Source organism: Poromitra crassiceps, assembly GCF_964638095.1.
Source record: "Poromitra crassiceps genome assembly, chromosome: 26".
Taxonomy (NCBI): domain Eukaryota; kingdom Metazoa; phylum Chordata; class Actinopteri; order Beryciformes; family Melamphaidae; genus Poromitra; species Poromitra crassiceps.
Window position 1 is genome coordinate 13769282 of NC_139640.1, and position 18051 is coordinate 13787332.

Here is an 18051-nt window from a genome sequence, read left to right on the forward strand (position 1 = left end):
AAGAAAAGAATAATCTGAAGAAAGAAACATGTGAACAGAGAGGAGAGAGGGGGGGGGGGGGGGGGGGGGGGATCTGCAGGCTGTCTAAGTCAAAGCAACCTTGACCGTGAGCCCTTCAGGATCAAATGTAAATCTCAACACATCCAGTGAGTCGGCCAATGTGCAGGCTATCGATTCCAATACTGTATTTGCGTCCATTTTTTACACCGTAATTACAGCTACGACCAATTTACAATATAAGTATCGAGCTAAATCAAAATGCAGCTTCTTGCACTGAAACTGAATAGGGATTTCAGCTTTACCGTCTCATAGTACCATCATGCATGCAGTGTAAAATAGACGCATGACACGAATTACATGTCAGGCTGTGAACTATCACACCACCATCACAATACCCATAACAGCACAAATATTAGGAAAGCGAGGATACGTTGGTTTGTTTCAATAGCGTCATTTTGACCAGTGAGGTTCAATTGTGACCTATTATCAAAAAATGGATGTAAAACTGACATGTTGTAGGTGGGTCAATGGCAAAAACATACTATGATTTACAATCGCATTTGCTATTAAAGCTTCTGTTAGGAGGAATCACATTGTGAAAGTGATGTGTTTCTAAGGTGAGGAAGAGTTAGTGGCATGGAGAGTGGTTGGCACACTGGCTTATGGTGTCAGTAGATCCAAAACAGTTCAAATGGAGAGTAACGGCAACACAGTCTATCATGGGCTAATGGCTGAGCAGCATAGGCAGAATCAATGGTTTTAAAGTCTTCTGCCTCAACTTGCTTACTGCAATGCAAAGTTTAGGAGACTTGCACAGACCCACACATCACAGCAGATGATCAGCACCTTGCGGACCGTTGGACCGTTTGCATCATAGGCGATTTCTCTGCATGAGACTTAAGTGCTTGACAAGGAAAACCACATGTGCACAGAGCCTTTCAAAGTGTTGGAACCGTTTCAAACCATCTTTTTATTTTGGACCTACAACTATAATCAAAAATGGATCTAATACTCTAATAATAAAATGAGAAGTCCTTCAACTCCTTAAGTTCAGCTGTCAGAAGAACATGTGCAAAATACACCAAACTCTACATTTCATCTGTTAATTAAAAAAAGTTAAAGAGCATTGGTCAGGTTTGATGATCCTACATTGGTCATGTATTCATTCTCAGCCCTGTGACCAACACGTACCAATGTCAATAATAAAGGTGTTCATAGTCATAAGAAATTCGGTAATAGTCGTAGTAATACTGCTGAGGGTTAGCGAGTGCATCTCCTGTCCATCGGCGCCATGCTGTTCCCACTCCTACCACTAAAGGGCACCAGAGTGTTCACGCCAGCTTGAGGCTGCGTCATGCAGACTTGGAGAAGCAGTTAACACTGGCTGGTCTAACAGATTTGGGAGGCTTGGTTTCCCCAAAAGCTTCTTAGCCCCAAGAGTGTCTTTGTTCATAGGCTTGTAAAGTAACAAAGACCATCCAAACACTAGGAAGCCTTTGGACAAATCAAGCCCAGATCCTAGTTTATATATCAACACTCCTCTGGTTTAATATAGATGCCATATTGAGCAACATTTATATACATGACACACAAATAGAATGGGCTGTCTCCTATACAAACACACCAGAGGGTATCTGGATGCTGACAGCCACAGGACAGCATCTGGAGCATTGCTAGTATAAATGACATTAGTGCAAATGTAAAAAAATTAAAAGTAAAAATCATAAAATAATGGCAGAAAACACCATTGGTAAAGTTAGAGAACATTAGGGACAAACACAAAGATGCTGTGGTGACAAACGGTGGCAGCGTGCGTCAAGCCTCAACGTGCTCAAGCCTTTATGGCAGCCAATCAAAATGCTCACAGACTTTCAAAACACTCCCATCTCCCCTGTCCCGTCCATTGAGAGTTTAGAGTGTGTTTGTATGTCTGTGAGAGATGCATCTGGTGGGGGGGGGGGGGTGGAGGAGGTCGTCTAGTCTCGCAGTGCCAGCCATAGATGATATCTACGTCTGGAGCACAACTCTCAAAATTCTCTAAAAACGTCCGCCACCCAAGCAAAAAAAAAAGATCCGTGACAGACATATGAATTGACCAACCAGGGACCTCGTGGGCGGTGCATTCGGAATGTGTCTATCGGCTAAATCGACTCCGGCACAACTGCAACAAACACGCTGCGGACGTGGCGCACTTTCTGTAACGCAGCAATTCAATGATCTCGCCGACTCATTCTTCCTGCAAGACAGCTTATCTCTACTTTTTGGTGGCTACTTTTATCACGTCTCTCTTCACGTGTTCCCGAACGCGTTTCCTTGCCAGACTGTAATATGGGAGGCAGTGAGCACGCGGTGTGTATAACGTCACTTCCGTCCCGGGGGAATCTGCCTGGGCGCCGCCTTCCGTTTGAGACATTCGATTCAGACCCTCCGTCGCTGGAAGCTCGATGACGTCGACGGTGGGTCTTGACTATGTGAGACTAGGGGTCGTCTAACCCTTTCCTATCTAACGGCTGGATTGGCTGGTGGTAACATGGCATGGAGTGAATTGTTGGGAGATTGAGCAGCTGGATGATAAAAACAACGGTTTGGATCGATGGTTTAAAAGGAGCCAGCTGGAGGGACATGGCTGCTCCCAATAGATTGCTTGAAAGACGAGTGGAGATGAAACAAGTGCTGTAACCCAGGGGTTCCCAACCTTTTTTGTGCCGCGGACCGGTAGATAGATGGGGAAAAAAGTTGCGGACCGGTTGTCAATTTTAATAAAAAAAAAAATATATACTATAATATTATAGGCTGTGTGGTAGTTGAAACATAGTTTCAAGTTGACATTCATTTATGTTTGTAGTTTGTAAAAAAACAAACGCGGCCTGGGAACCGGCCCGGTGGTTGGGAACCACTGCTGTAACCTAAACACTGAATGAGCTCAATACAATAACAAAAACAAGTTTGGGCTCCTCGGTAGTCTCTTAAAACAGACGGTTGGCTTCCGCAATATTCAAATGCTTCCTCCTAAACGTCTGTACTTCAAGCTGGGAGAACTTGGCCAAAGAAGAAAGGGAAACTCATGGATAATAATGAGCGATGATAGGCAGGTGTCTGGATGTAAGGTGATTGGAGAAATACGAACCAATGTCCCGCATGCGGGACATTGGTTCGAACTTCCTCCGGTCTGAAGCATTTTCCCCCCCCAACTTCCTTTGACCAGGTTCTGTGGGCGTGAAGTACAGACTGCATATGATATAGAAGAGACAGTATGACTAGTTTCAACATGACAATGAAAGAGGAGAGCCGGCACTCACGGTAGGCTAATTTGAAGAAAAAAAAGCCTTTTATTGGGCAGAGAAAAATCGGACGTTTCGGCGTAAAGCCTTTGTCAACATGACAACATAACTAAAAATACATGACTGGAAGTATGAAAAGCATGGATTACAAAATAGTAGTTGTTGATACATGAATTACAATGTAATAAATGTAAGTATGTTACATATTATTTACATGAACATGAACAGATAATGAAAAATATGCATTATTTTAGAACATAAAACAAGTCATGAAATATACTGTATGCAGGCTGAAATAAATAAGAAAAAAAAGAGTTTGTTCCTTTGCAAAAACATATTTCCATTTGTACATATTATATATTGATGCATGAATATTGTAATCATTTCATTCATTGTATATTTCTGTTATAAATCATAATTAAAACATTGACATAAATCACCTCAATGTTTTTTATGTGCACTCCAAGGGGTATCAAACAAGTGGTTATTCAATTTAAGAATGGCATTTAACTGTTTTGCAATGAGAAGTGAGAGGAAATGTGAATATGAAGGAAAATGCTGTGTGAGATTACAGTATATATACAGGATGTGGATTATGTGCAACATAACCATTATTACAAGTAATAGTGAGGAAGTCGAGGGCCAGAAAACATAAAACATAAAATCCTGTATTTATGATTTGTTATATTGATGAAGATTAATTTGATCAAAAGCAGCAACAGTTTAAATGGTTGAAGAGATGGTTTTAAAGACAGTGTTGTTGTCAGCTGACAGCATGTGTACAGTTTATACAAAACATGCTGTCCTCTTACCAGCCAGAAGCAGCACAAAGCTGAGTTACTTCGTTACATCATTGCATGCCAGAATGCAGTGTTTTTTTGTATTTATTTATGCAGAAAAACAATACACACACACACACACACACACACACACACACACACATATATATATATACAGTATGTATATATATATATATATATATATATATATACAGTATATATATATATATATATATATATATATATATATATATATATATATATATATATATATATATATATATATATATATATATATATATACAGTATATATATATATTATATAATCACACATCTAACTCAATACATCTGAAACACATCATGATCTATTGATCTAAGATCACACATCTAACTCAATACATCTGAAACACAAAATTATCTATTGTACAGAGATTTCCTCAGAGAAACAAGCTCTCCAGCCTCAGATCTTCAGGCTGTCTAAAAATCAAAGTTTCTCTGAAGGTCAACCTGTAAAGTTGTTCAGTAAAAATACTGTTGACCAAATACACAAGTATTTTGTCAATCATGCAAACTATTTTTATAGTTTTTTTCAAGTTCCATTTTCTCTTGCTTATTGACTCTCTGTCTTGATGTGGAGAGGGTCACGGGGGGCTTGTGGGGTCTCTGAGAAGAGCAGTCTGCATGATGGCCGAACATCATGAAGTTATTTTTTTGTTTTTTAAGAGATTGCTGAAACTTTTATGGAGATTGCATTGTATAAACAGTCATACATTTGTACACTAATAGATTGCTAGTCCTTGCTTGTTGCTCTCTACGGTTACTTACAGCTGCTAGATAGACATGTCTGGCTATTAAAGAGGTTCAGTACATCCAAACCCCACAGTTAACAATGGATGCACAAAAGCAGAATGTTTTGTTTTCTTCAGTTTCTGAATTGGACCCTGATGAATACATGTGTGACTCTTGGGTCACATTCCTCTTCACAATCCCTGAAGGCTTTCTCCACCTCTTCCAAACCTCATATTGTAGATATCACTGTGACAAGAAATGGACCTGAACTAACGGGAAAACTGATAAACCGAATAAAAAATGATTAAAGTCTAACTGAAATGACAATTCAATCAAACCAATTAGACTCTCAGTAACTTTGACAGGGAGAGTTGTCATGAATATTCATGTCAAGGAGTCATCTGATTTGCTGTGAGCCTTCACTACTGACAACTGATTGGCTGCATTATGATATTGATGGATAGACAACAGCAACATGCCCTGACTTCCTTTTCAATTATTCTGTTTTGTCCTGCTGTGATTTCAGTGGGACTTTAAAGGGAACTCTCAAGGTCACTACCTTCTCTAAGGTGATGGACAGCTGGCTGTGTGAGAGCTGAGACATCCATCTGGAGTGAGATCAGCTCCTTGGAGATCCTACTATCCCTGGGCTGCTGCTTCTTCACCCAACCCGCCTTCAGCACTAGAACTACCCAGGTCATCATAATCCAGCTCAATGTCCTCCTCTCTTCCTTCAGCACTGGGACCACCCAGGTCATCATAATCTAGCTCAATGTCCTCCTCTCTTCCTTCAGCACTGGGACCACCCAGGTCATCATAATCCAGCTCAATGTCCTCCTCTCTTCTTTCAGCACTGGGACCACCCAGGTCATCATAATCGAGCTCAATGTTCTCCTCTCTTCCTTCAGCACTGGGACCACCCAGGTCATCATAATCCAGCTCAATGTCCTCCTCTCTTCCTTCAGCACTGGGATCACCCAGGTCATCATAATCCAGCTCAATGTTCTCCTCTCTTCCTTCAGCACTGGGATCACCCAGGTCATCATAATCCAGCTCAATGTTCTCCTCTCTTCCTTCAGCACTGGGATCACCCAGGTCATCATAATCCAGCTCAATGTTCTCCTCTCTTCCTTCAGCACTGGGACCACCCAGGTCATCATAATCCAGATCAATGTCCTCCTCTCTTCTTTCAGCACTGGGATCACCCAGGTCATCATAATCCAGCTCAATGTCCTCCTCTCTTCTTTCAGCACTGGGATCACCCAGGTCATCATAATCCAGCTCAATGTCCTCCTCTCTTCTTTCAGCACTGGGACCACCCAGGTCATCATAGTCCAGCTCAATGTTCTCCTCTCTTCCTTCAATACTGGAACCACCCACGTCATCATAGATTCAAGATTCAAGATTCAAGATTCAAAAGATTTATTGCCATGTCAACAAAAGTTGATAGGAATTTGTCTTGGTTTCACTCTCAGAGACAAACAAAAACATATAGCAGCCAGCGACAGGAACATACAGGAACAGTTCTCAGCTACAGCATATACAGTAGAAGTGCATACAGTTTAAAGTGACAACGGTAATGTGTCAGTGCAAATTCAAGTGCCTTATGGCTTGGAGGTAGGTGCTATCTCTGAAGCGAGATGTTCTACTCTTCATACTCCTGTATCTCCTGCCTGATGGGAGGAGGTTAAATAGGTGGTGTGCCGGATGAGAATGGTCTGCAATGATTTTGTTAGCCTTCCTGATTATTCTTTTTGAGTAAAGTGATGACAGTGAGGGGAGACTACAGCCGATAATTTTAGCTGCTCGGCGTACTACTCTTTCCAGCCGAGTCTTGTCCTGAGTGGTTGCGTGACCAAACCAGACAAGCATGGAGAAAGTGAGCACACTCTCAATAGCCGACCTATAGAAGTGGGTCATGGCTACTTTACTGACCCTGAATTTTTTGAGCTGCCGCAGAAAGTAGAGACGCTGGTGGGATTTGCTGATCTTGAGACTGGTGTTGAGATCCCATGATAGGGATTCATGGATGGTGGTCCCGAGGAACCGGAAAGAGGTGACCCTCTCTACCACTTCACCATTGATGAGAAGAGGGGGAAGGAGGCTAGTATTCTTCCTAAAATCAACGACCATCTCTTTGGTTTTTGAGATGTTAAGTATCAGGTTGTTGTTCTCGCACCACCTCACCAGCTCCTCTACCTCTCTGCGGTAGTCAGACTCATCGTTATTAGTAATAAGACCTACCACAGAAGTGTCATCTGCGAATTTAAACAGCAGAACGGATGTGGACTGTGATAGACCCTTCTCACGGGGGCCATTTTGTGTCGAGAAGCCAGGGGAAACACAGGTGCAAGCAAAACACTAATGAGGGTTTCCAAATTCCAATCATGGAAGTTGGAAACCCTCATTAGTGTTTTGCTTGCACCTGTGTTTACCCTGGCTTCTCGACACAAAATGGCCCCCGTGAGAAGGGTCTATTGACAGAAAAATGTGTATACAGAGTACAGAAAAGGAGATGAGACGCACCCCTGGGGGGCGCCAGTGTTCAGAATCCTGGACAGAGAGACTAACTTACCTATTTTAACAACTTGTTTTCTGTCACATAAGAAGTTATAAATCCATTTACAGAGGAATGGATTAACACCTAGCTCCTGTAAAGTATGTATCAACTTCACAGGAACGATGGTGTTAAACGCAGAACTGAAATCGACAAAAAGAATGCGGGCGTACGTGGAACTAGACTCCAGGTGTTGAAGAATAGAGTGCAAACACAGGGACACCGCATCATCCACGCCTCTATTTGCTCTATAGGCGAACTGATGCGAGTCGAGTGAGATGCTAGACAGAAATTTACATACTAGTCGCTCAAAGACTTTCATAATGACTGATGTTAGGGCGACAGGCCTATAGTCATTAAGACAAGTGATGTTATTTTTCTTAGGGACTGGAATAATTACTGCTGACTTAAAGCAAGCAGGCACAGTTGAGAGTTGGAGAGACTGATTGAAAATGGACGTGAGGACTGGTGCGAGTTGGTCGGCACAGTGTTTTAAGGTAGCAGGCGCCACACCGTCAGGCCCTGCCGCCTTCCTGATGTTTTGCTGGCGGAGCAGGGTTCTGACGTCATGCTCTGACACAGTGGGTGGTGTGTCGCCCTGCTCTATGGAAAAAGAGGGGGGCTGATGGACAACATTATCAAAACGAGAGTAGAAATTGTTGAGCCTCCCAGGAAGGGAGGGGTCACTGTCCAGAACATGATGCTTGGTTTTATAGTAAGTGATTGCCTGCAGACCTTGCCACACACCTTTGATGTCGTTTGCTTGCAATTTGTTTTCAAGCTTCGCTTTGTAGGAAGCCTTAGCTTTAAACACAGCACGCTGAAATTCATATTTCAGTACCCTGTATTGCTCTGTGTCACCATGTTTAAAAGCATCGTGTTTTCTCTTACATAGCAACCTCACTTCATTATTGAACCAGGGCTTGTCGTTATTGAAAACGGTCACAGATTTAGTTGGAATACATACATTTTCGCAAAAGTGAATATAGGAAGTAACAGTGTCAGTGAAAGTGTTTATATCATCCTGACCATCAGTCCAGAAAGTACTCCAAACTGTTGAATCAAAACAATCCTGTAACATGTCTATTGCCTGAGGAGACCATTTCCTAGAGTGTTTGACAGTTGGTTTTGCCACCCTCAGTTTCTGGGGATACTTAGGGATAAGGAGAATGGTATTGTGGTCAGACTCACCAAGGGGGGCTCGAGCCACAGCGTGATATGCCGCTGGGATGGTGCAATAGCATTGGTCCAGTGTCTTATCCAGCCTGGTGGCAATGTGGATCTGAGGCTTAAATCTCGGAAGAGCCCTCTTTAGGGAGACGTGGTTAAAATCCCCCAACACGAGCACAACTGTGTCTGGATTGGAATTCTCCACCTCCATGATGTGATGGGCCAGTTGCTGCGTCGCAGATGGAGCAGAGGCGCTCGGTGGGATATAAACGACAGTCTGGATGACGGAGGAAAACTCTCTGGGCAGGTAGTAGGGCTTGCACATGATTGTAAGTGACTCTAACTCCGGTGAGCAGGTTTGTGACATGGTTTTAACGTCAGTACACCAGTTCCTGTTGATGTAGCAACAAACACCGCCCCCGCGTTGTTTGAGTGAGTGTTTGGTGCGGTCGGCCCGGTGTAAAGAGAAGCCTGCTAGTTGTACTGAGGAATCCGGCATATTCCCATCCAGCCAGGTCTCGGTGAGGCATATAGCAGCGGCGTCCTTAAAGTCAGGAGCAAATGAGCATAGAGAGCTCGTCTTTCTTGTTCGCCAGGGAGCGGACGTTGGAGAGGATCAAGTTGGGCAAAGCAGGTCGGTGAATGCGCCGTCTTAGTCGGACGAGTGCACCCCCCCTCTTACCTCGCTTTCTCGGCTGCCAACGGTGTTTCAGCCGCTCCCCGTGTGGTTGGAAGTCCGGGGGAAGATCGGGCAGAGAAACGGGCATGTTATCCCGAATGTGGAGTAATTCCCTTCTATCATACTGAAGCAGACTAGAGCTGGGTTCCATAAACATACAAAGTAACACCAAACAAACAATTAAGGAGAGCAAAACCGAGTCGCCATAGAGCGGCGCCATCTCCAGTAGTCCAGCTCAATGTCCTCCTCTCTTCCTTCAGAACTGGAACCACCCACGTCATCATAGTCCAGCTCAATGTTCTCCTCTCTTCCTTCAATACTGGAACCACCCACGTCATCATAATCCAGCTCAATGTTCTCCTCTCTTCCTTCAGCACTGGAACCACCCACGTCATCATAATCCAGCTCAATGTTCTCCTCTCTTCCTTCAGCACTGGAACCACCCACGTCATCATAATCCAGCTCAATGTTCTCCTCTCTTCCTACAATACTGGAACCACCCACGTCATCATAACCCATCTCAATGTCCTCACTCCGTTCAGCACTGGAATCATCAAGGTTATAATAATCTCGCTCGATGTTCTCCTCTCTTCCTTCAGCATCTGAACCACGAAGGTTATAATAAACCAGCTCAATGTTCTCTCTTCCTGGCTGGTGCCTCCTTCTGGCCTGGAAAAACATGACAGCAGCTGTTACTGGATCACACCTCTCTTCTAGCTAAAATGTACAGTCTGTTTCATTTAAAGGTCCCATTCCGTGCAAAAGCTGTTTTTCCTTGTAAATGCATATATACTGCTGTCAGCCCTCCCTGTAATGATTGGTCACAAGCTCAGAACTGCCACAGTTGGATTTGTCCCTATCCAGCTTCCCCCTGCAGTCTCCTTCAAGCCACACCCCCAAACGCTCTGTTTCCCAGACGGGGTATCGGGACGTCACGATGGTCCTCAAGCATACTGTGCGGGTCTCTCTCACACAAGCTATCTGCACCATTTTGTCTATAGCCACAAAATTAACACTTCTAGCTGGAACGACACCAACTGTACGTGATCCAGCAACTGCGGAGGTGCATTCGGTAAGTCTAGGCATTTTGAGATGTCCTCTTTAGCGTAGCAATGGTAAGTTAGCGATAGCGTTAGTTGTGGACACAACCCAGCGTGCTGGTCCACAGACGCTAATCTGATTGGCCGCTGGGAGCCTGGGGCGGGCTCTCCCTCAGCGGCCAATGGGAACTGTTAGTTCTGAATATATTATAGAAACAGACCATTCTTGGGACGCAACGAGATGAGGAAGTGACAACTCCGTCACAACAAACGGGGTTGCTATATTTTCCACAAATTAATCCAGAATCATGTTTTATGGACCAGAGAAACACGTTTTTAAGAGGTTACAGCTGCACGAATTGGGACCTTTAACCAATCGTCTACTGAGTAAAGATGTTCAGTACCTTGCAGTAGAAACAGAGGCCAGTGATGAGCAACAGCACAGTCAGCAGCGGGACAACATGTCTGACGATCAGATCTGCTGGAGAGGCTGAAACAGAAACATCTCATCAGATCCGCTGACATCATGAGAACAGCTCCCATTAAACATAAATCTCGTGTTGCCCTTAGTGATGCACAAATGTATCGGTTAAATATCGGAAATGGACGATTTTTGCATTGTTGACTACAACTGTCTCATCGGCCGATAAGATTAAATACACCGATGGCAGTGGCTGATACAGTACTCATTGTATATTGTGTCACCATCACTAATCTGTTACCAAATCTGTTCCAAGTTTGAATGGAAGGACAGCGTACCAGCATGAGGTAAGAAAAAGACCTTCCTTAAACCTATTAAACCTATATGTTAATTTGCTTTCTAATTTATTTATTTAGTTTAATTTCAGAAAAGGAATTTTTTGTTTTACGTGAAAGTTGTTACAATTTAAACTGAACGTCTGTACTCAAGTTACTGAAATATGAAGTAAAACTACTGGTGTTAAAAAATAAGGCTGGCTCTGATGACCACAACTTTTTTTCATTTACCATATCAGAGACCAGAGGTAAGTTGGTCGAGTCCAAACTGCTGATGATTGTAATAATGCAAAAATCCCCAAAAGTTTATCCATGCAAACGCTAGTTTCACGAGTCCTTTACACCCCTATAGTGTGTAGGTATGTTCATGCACCCCAACAGCCATTGGGGGGCAGATTAAGATGAGTGAGTGAGTGAATGCATGAATCAGCGTAGCTGTAGGACGTACATTACGTCATGGGAACATTTTATGTTACAGTAATGGGAGTATGCACTGCTGCATGCAAACAGGACTATTTGTGGAATATTGTCTTTTTTGGAATGAGGGCAAAAACTGGAATATTCTCCGTCAAGTTACCTGAGACAGTTAGAGACAGGGGCTGGCTCTCAGAGGAGAAGTTATGAGAGAAAACATAGATGTGATAAACACAGCTGTAGATCCCTTGGTGGGCGTGGCTTGCAGCAGGAAACAGGAAGTGGGCAGTGAGATTGCCAGGTGGCTGGGTGTGGTTGAGGGCAGAGTGATTGACAGCTGGCTGGGTGTGGTTGTCTGCTGTGTTGAGGGCAGAGTGATTGACAGCTGGCTGGGTGTGGTTGTCTGCTGTGTTGAGGGCAGAGTGATTGACAGCTGGCTGGGTGTGGTTGTCTGCTGTGTTGAGGACAGAGTGATTGACAGCTGGCTGGGTGTGGTTGTCTGCTGTGTGGGAGGCAGAGTGATTGACAGCTGGCTGGGTGTGGTTGTCTGCTGTGTGGGAGGCAGAGTGATTGACAGCTGGCAGGATGTAGTCCTGTGCTGTGTTGCTGGAGGTGAGGTGGAAGAAGCCTCCTGGGTACTGTGGCTGGATGGAGCAGCTGATGGTGAAGCTGGAGCCCCTGAACACCTGCTGGGCCTCGGAGACCCCGTCCATGGAGGAAGAGAGGGAGATGATTGGCTGAACCAGCAGATCTGTAAACAGAGAGGGAGATGATTGGCTGGACCAGCAGGTCTGTAAACAGAGAGGGAGATGATTGGCTGAACCAAAGTGATGAATGCTGATGGTTGAACGATGACGGTTTGTCTGTTAGCAGCCACCGTCCAAAACAGAGAGAGGCTACATTCATCTGTAATACAGAGAACTGCTACATTCATCTGTAATACAGAGAACTGCTACATTAAAGTGTAACTTACCCCCAAAACACTTTTTTCAGCTTTTAACCAATATATATGACTTTGGGGGTGGTGGGTGAAGAATTCTGGTCAAAATTTCCACATTTGAGACCAAACTGTTGCCATTGTAGCATTTGTATAATTTTCAGCCACATAACTGGCATAAGTGCCCTCTTTGGGTTGAATACTGCTTTTTTTTGCCCTCAAATGAATGGGATATTTGGTACAACCTGACGTCACGTTGTCCCCAAAGACTATGGGATTTCAAGATAGTTACTCCCCTACTCCCCCTGTACCCTTTCCCGGCTCCTCACAACTCCAAGCCTATTCCCATGATGTCACAAGCATTTTCCTACCAATATGGTGCTACAATACACACAGCTCATTGGCTGTTTGTGTCACTTGACCTGTTAATCACCTGTTAATTGATTACAATCACCTGTGTAACGTCTTTCTGATTCTGATTCTGATTCTGATTATTTTCCTACCAACTCCTATGTAACACAATACTATCACTATAATCATAAATAGAAATAAAAGATGGCATTGTGTTGCTGTAAATCATTCCCAACCTTTTTCATACTGAGGAGCCCTAATTTAGTTCACATTGGGGCCATGGACCCCCAATATGATTTCTCAGATGCAAATCTGATTTTTTTTTTTTTTTTTTATGTAGCCTCGATATGATTTTGTCCAGAATTCCATATATATTAGGTTGAGAGACAACAGAGAATGCTGGAATCCTCTCAAGGACCACTGGTGGTCACCGGACCCCACATTGAGAACCACTCAACCACCTCGACTGCAGAGAAGAGAGAGAGAGGACTCTTCTGTGCCCCTTTTTCACTCATGCACCTAATCTAGCAGATGTCAAACAGAAAAAAAAAAGAGGGAAACTAAACGAATGCAGCCTACAGCCTAAAATGTATTTTCCTGCTTCACTTTTGACGGGGAGGACTCGGAGAAGGCATGGTGAAGTGACACTCACCTCGCTCCGACTTATAGGCTACTCAGCTCCTGCAGCCTCACTGATGCTGTGCCCCTGTCTGTGAAAAGCGTCCTGTCCAGTCGCACCTTCGCAAACAGATGCGGGATTCCCGCAATCCTGTACCCAATCTCAGACACTGATTGTGCAGAAAAATCGCACACCAGCTATTTCTGTCTGTGTTTGTTTGTTGTTGCTCCGTGAGGGTTACAGAGCGCCCCATGCTGACCCCAGGCTGTTTCGCCAGCGGGGTCTGGGAGGAGGGAGGGGGAGAACGCTTTGCGCCCCGCTGCAGCTCTGCACTCGAGAGGAAACCTTTTGCACAAATTTTGATAAGAATCACAAAAAGGGGAGAAACGAAAATCAAAAAGGGACCTCATGGCGGTCTATATGGCAAGCTGGACAAGGGCATAACGTGGAGAAATCTCGCATTGTGTTACCCCAGAGCGGGGGGTTTGTCCTATTGTGCTGTGCTGCGGCAACCAGCCTCGCATCACTAGGCTCTCCTAACGATAGTTTAGACACACACATGGGAGAAAAATAATTAAATTTCTAGTTTGCCACTGAATGGCCAAATTGATATAACTTTCAACCATTTTGAGCAACGCTGTTTCCATACAGGCCACCAGCGTTGGCTAGTTGTTGATATTTATAAAGATATTGCAGCTCTCGTATAAATTATTTTCGAGGCGGTGGGCAAACTGTAATGGTGTCAATTTCCGGAAAAAAATTCCTGAGCTGAGCACAGCCAAAGAGTATTAGTGAGACAAGAGGATACGTCATTTCTTGGTTTTTCCCATAGGTTTTTTCAAATCAAGCAGCATGCCGTTTTGTTACATATCTGGGTGGTAAGTCCCCCAAGTAACACAGAGAGCTGCTACATTGTAACACAGAGGAGTCAGAGAGCAGCCTGGCACTGTGGAAGCAGCTGAGGATGTGATGTCACTGTTCAGTTACCTGAGCAGATCAGCTCCAGGCTGGAAGAGCTATTACATGTATATGATGGTGACTTTCCTGCACACTCCCTCAGTGCAGACTCAGACCCATCACAGTCAGAATAAATCACCCAGTCATTTTCCATTGCCGTGAAAGATCTTGATGAGTTTATCCATTGTGTTGAAACAGCAGACCCACATGCCAGCTGTCTGCACACTACAGCTGCTGACATCAGGTTCCACTGAGAGTCCTCACGATGCACTGCTGTTTTCCAGTCTCCATTAGATGTTTTAATCTCCAGTCCACCAGCACACCGGCTGGCTTCTCCCACCAACCTGACATCATCAGGCTCTGAACAGAAACAAGAGTCATTAGTAAAAGAAGTAAAGTCACTTTGATTAGAACAGAAATGAAGCCAAATACAAGCTGCAGCTCCTCTTCTACCTGAGCAGGTGAGTCCAACAGCTTTGCCAGGTGAGCAGGTGTTTCTAGCTGAGCCTGAGCTTCCACAGTCTAGGAGAACAGACTCATTGCCTTCACACTGGAACTCTTTGGTCCACATTGGAGCCTCCACTTCTCCATAGAGCGCCCCCTGGAGGACTGAAGGAGCCCCACAGTCAAGCTCCCTACAGACCACCTCTGCATCCTGCTGGTCAAAGTCAGCTTCACACACTGAGGACCATGACTGGTTAGACTTCACCTCCAGTCTGCCTGAGCAAAGACTAGTACCCTTCACCAGCCTCACAGAGTCTGGAGAGAGAGAGAGAGAGAGAGAGAGAGAGGGAGAGGAGGGGGGAGGGAGAGAGAGAGAGAGAGAGAGAGAGGGAGAGGAGGGGGGAGGGAGAGAGAGAGGGGGGGGGGAGAGAGTGAGACAGGGAGGGAGAGAGAGAGAGAGAGTTTTAACAAGCCTTTATTGAAACCTCTACCTACAACATGTACATCTTCAAATCATCACATCATGGCAGAGGACAACCAAGTTTCACAAAACAAGAAATCAAAACCAAAGCAACTCCAACAAATAGTCAACAAAGTGTAGCCCATGCTATCTCACGGCTGCTATTTCTGACACCCCCTGAAGGCAACACTGGTGCGACGGGCAGTGATGTCATCGGGACATGCGACAGAAGAAACAGAGCGGCCTGGCTGAGTCCATTTGTTTTGGTTTTGGTGCAAGTCAGTCGTAGACAGAAGAGAGAAATGATTTGAGAAGTAAAATATAGATGCTTGAGAAGAGAAACAGAGGGATATCAAAAGAGAAATAAAAACATAGATACAAGAAGAAGATCCGGACCGGAGACGGAGAAAGACGATACAAAGGAGGATTGACGCTAGTCTACCTGACAAGAGGATTCCGGTGAGTCAGTCTTTGCGGCTTTTATTGAGCGCGGGGCGAACGAAAAGTGCAAATAAACCAGTCAGGATATCGGAGGACTATTCATAATTTATTCATGTTTGCCACATAGCTCCGAAGTGGAAACGGGAGGAGAAGATCGCTCATCTCGTGGCACGAGAGGAGAGAGAGAAGAGTCCTGGTGAGTTAGCACCTAGCAAACTAGCTCCGTCTGAATTACATTTGGGATAATGCAAGACCATTCGTAATTCTTTATGTCTGCCACGTAGCTTCGAGGTGGGAACTGGAGAAGAAGACTGCTGCTCATCTCTTGGTATGAGAGGAGAGAGAGAAGAGTCCTGGAGTTAGCACCTAGCAAACTAGCTCCGTCTGAATTAACATAATTTGATGCATTCACGTGGAAGGGGGAGAAGAATGTTCAATGGCATGACAATATGAATGTATTCCACGGTGTAAACAATACTAGTATGTATATACACATTGAAACTACGCAGTTGTAATTCAGCAGATACAGTGCAATAATTTGATGGTGCTCTATTGAATGTTGCTGATGGAATAACATATTTTTGTATTATTATTTTATTGATTTATATTGAATGTTATGGGTGTTCTGCACATTTCTGAAGCAGATGCAGTTACTGTAAATGTATGCTGCTGTATTGAATGTTAACATAGTTAACAGTGTTATTACGGTAAAGTCATGATGATTTATTGGTCGTTCTGTACATTTTCTATGCAGACTGGTTTTTTGTACACCCCATTCTGAACTGAGAGAGCACGGATCCACGCCCAACTACACCAACCACCTGTCGTCGCCCATACCAACACCCCCCCCCCCTTTCCTGCCCATGAACATTGATCCCCGGTAGTAGTGGTAAGAGTGGAACAATTATTATTTTATTGAACTGAGTGCACACAGAGGAAAAAAAGGTTGGATATCCATTTTATTTGTTTATTATTTTCCTTTCTGGCCTCTGTTAGGTCAGTGTTGTACAAATTTCTTGTGCATATCACCACCATTAATCCTTTAGATAAAGGGTAAAACGTGGCTCATTGGATCTTGTCTTATTCCTCCCATCACAGTGTTAAAAAAAGGTACAGCCAGTCTCCATAACCTAGAATTGATGTACCACTGCAATTCGACATTCTTGCATTCAAATACAGTGGGTTACAAAAGCAACAGCAATCAAAAGAAAACAGATCAGTCGTACACATTGTCAAGCCCTCCTCATCAGCTGTGTGTTAAAAAGCAGCTCTCCTCCCTCCAGCCTGCACACAGCTTCCCCCAGACACCAGCTGCTCTGAAACACTCCCATGTCCTGCATCCTTTTGTACTTCTCAAAGTCTATGGTTACTCTCACCCTAACCAGAGCCTTCAACAAGACTACAAGGCCTACTTAGACGTCTGCATCTATTTCCTCTTCCTGCTAAGACACACAGCCATCTTTGCTGCCCCAGCAAGACATTTACTATATAGCCCATCCTCTGTTTGCTCTTGCTACACTGGAAACTGAACATCAAGACAGAAAGAGTCAGTTTGGAGTAAAACTCAAAATAAGACGACATGGCACGTGACCTTCAGCATAAGCCTTAAGGCCTATTAACTCATTCACCGCCAATGACGTCTTTGACGTGTTATCAGAAATAGCCCTCCCCGCCAATGACGTGTTTGACGTGTTTTTGTTTTTATTACTGCAGGGCGTAGTTTAAACACTTCCCCAGCCTGTCACATGGTATCAGGTCCCTATCATCTAAGACAACACGTGAACAAACACATACCGCAGCTGTTGTTTTGAAATTGAGCAGGAGGAAAAGCAGAAAACTGGTAACGCTTCCTTGTGCAGACAGGAGAAACGCCATTGAAACGTGCCTCGGCGCGCTGCACGAGCTGGAGTCGACTTCCTCTGTGTCAGCCGGGAGAAAGTAATCAAGAGATGTGTTTGATCATCGGAGGAATGAGGAAATGATCGATCAGTTTGCGAGGGCGGTGAGGACGTGTTGAATAGCCGAGGGGAAAACGGGAACGATCAGATAGCAGGGAAGATATGACAGGGAGACATGGACGAGGACGGGTGCAAAATAAACACACAACAGCAAGGCACAAGGCAGAAGCGGGAGTCAGAGCAGCCCGCTGTCCTTTCTCAAGAGCTATTCAGTTGGTTCATGTAATCGCTGGGCTGCGTGCCCTCCAGTGTTGCTCCTGGCCAATCCCAGCGCCACAGGGCGTGTTTATTGCTTATCCTATGTGGGGTTAGAAATCTAAAAGGGAGATTGTGTGTGTGTGTGTGTGTGTGTGTGTGTGTGTGTGTGTGTGTGTCTGTCTGTCTGTCTGTCTGTCTGTCTGTCGGTGTGTCTGTCTGTC